General features: G+C 44.0%; 1 protein-coding gene across 1 annotated transcript in view; it reads left to right on the top strand.

Moving 5' to 3' along the window:
- Positions 1-1436, top strand: part of Hps5 (HPS5, biogenesis of lysosomal organelles complex 2 subunit 2) — a 43351-nt gene that overhangs the window by 29338 nt on the left and 12577 nt on the right. The gene's annotated exons all lie outside the window — the stretch shown is intronic.

Below are 1436 nucleotides of genomic sequence, written 5' to 3'. Positions count from 1 at the left end.
GTGGTGTGTGTGTGTGGCCAGCTCAGCCCACCAGGGGGCGCGACTGGCTGGCATGTGGTGCTGGGGGATTGAACCGCGGTCCCTGATGCTTTACAAAGCTTGTTCTAAGTAGGTGCTTTAGACCACTGAGCCATCTCTCCAGCCCCTTCACTCATTCTAATTGTTCTTTAAACATTGGTTTAGGGCCAGCGAGATAGCTCAGGGGACTAAGCACCTGCTTAGGCAAGCGCAGAGACTGGAGTTCGTATTCCCAGCACCATGTGCCAGGCGGGCCCCACCCTTGGGTGCACTGAGCCAGTACTGAGTCCAGGTGTAGTGGTGCACACCTGTAATTCCAGCTCTGGGGAGGCTGAAAACAGGAAGATCACTGAGTCTGAGCTGCATAGGGAGACCCTGTACCAACCAAATACATTAAAAAACAACAACAGCAGCAACAAAGAAACATAGATTTAATGTGCAACTCTAGGAAATTAGTTGTTTTTTGTCATAGTCACATTGAGAATATGATATAGCAATGTCAAAGCTGTTGGGGTTGATAAAATGTTATGAATTCAGATGTACACAAACAAAAGCTTTTCTGTAACTTAGAAATATGAAAATAATATTGAGTATACTTCGTGTTATTTGAAATAGTGAACACTTTTTAGGTATTATTTCATCTTGACCCCACTCTTTAGCATAAATGATGTTATTCCACTTTTAGATGAGGAAACTGAGGCACAGGGATAGCATTAAGTGGGTAGGCTAAACTTTTGTATTAAATGCCTTGTAGGGACTTTGCCGGATAGCTCAGTTGTTTAAAGCACCGCTTGGGCAAATGCAGTCTGGTGCATAGGACCACGGTTTGATTCCCAGCTCCAGAAGCTACAGCAGACTTGCTCTTCAGGCAAAAACCCCAAACCAAACCAAAACAAAAAATTCTTAAATGTCTTGTAATACTTCAGACGTAATAGAATTCTTGCTTGTTCGACAGTACTGGGCAGCGGTTTTAGGTCAATTACACGTAGTAGTGTAGCATTTCAAGTTCTTTCTATTATTTTAAGCTCCTCCCCCTTTTGGGCTTGTGGTTGAGGCTGGCTCACTGTGTCCAGGGGAAGGCTTGTGAATATGCTGTCTGGCAGGCCTGGCCTGGTAGCTGTGTACCTCTTCTCTGTTCATGTTCCATTGGGGGAAAATTCTTTCGTGTAGTAGCCCTCTTCTCTGGAGACCAGGTTGAGAAATGTGACCTACCATTTGTCCAGGAGGAAGAGAACAAATGTGGGAGAAAGGCTGGCGTCTCTGGTACAAGAACCAGTGCTCAGCCAGCAGCAGCTCACCTTGGACTCGACTGAAGGTCATAGTGTTTTTTGTTCTGACATAGACGTATGTTGTCATACTGTACAGTCCATGCATCACTCTTTCTTTTTTTTTTTAATTTTATTTATTTATTTATTTAT

Source organism: Octodon degus, unplaced genomic scaffold (genome assembly GCF_000260255.1).
Source record: "Octodon degus isolate 3935 unplaced genomic scaffold, OctDeg1.0 scaffold00067, whole genome shotgun sequence".
Lineage (NCBI taxonomy): Eukaryota > Metazoa > Chordata > Mammalia > Rodentia > Octodontidae > Octodon > Octodon degus.
Note: the sequence above shows the minus strand (reverse complement) of the source record. Positions and strands in the feature narration are given on the sequence as shown.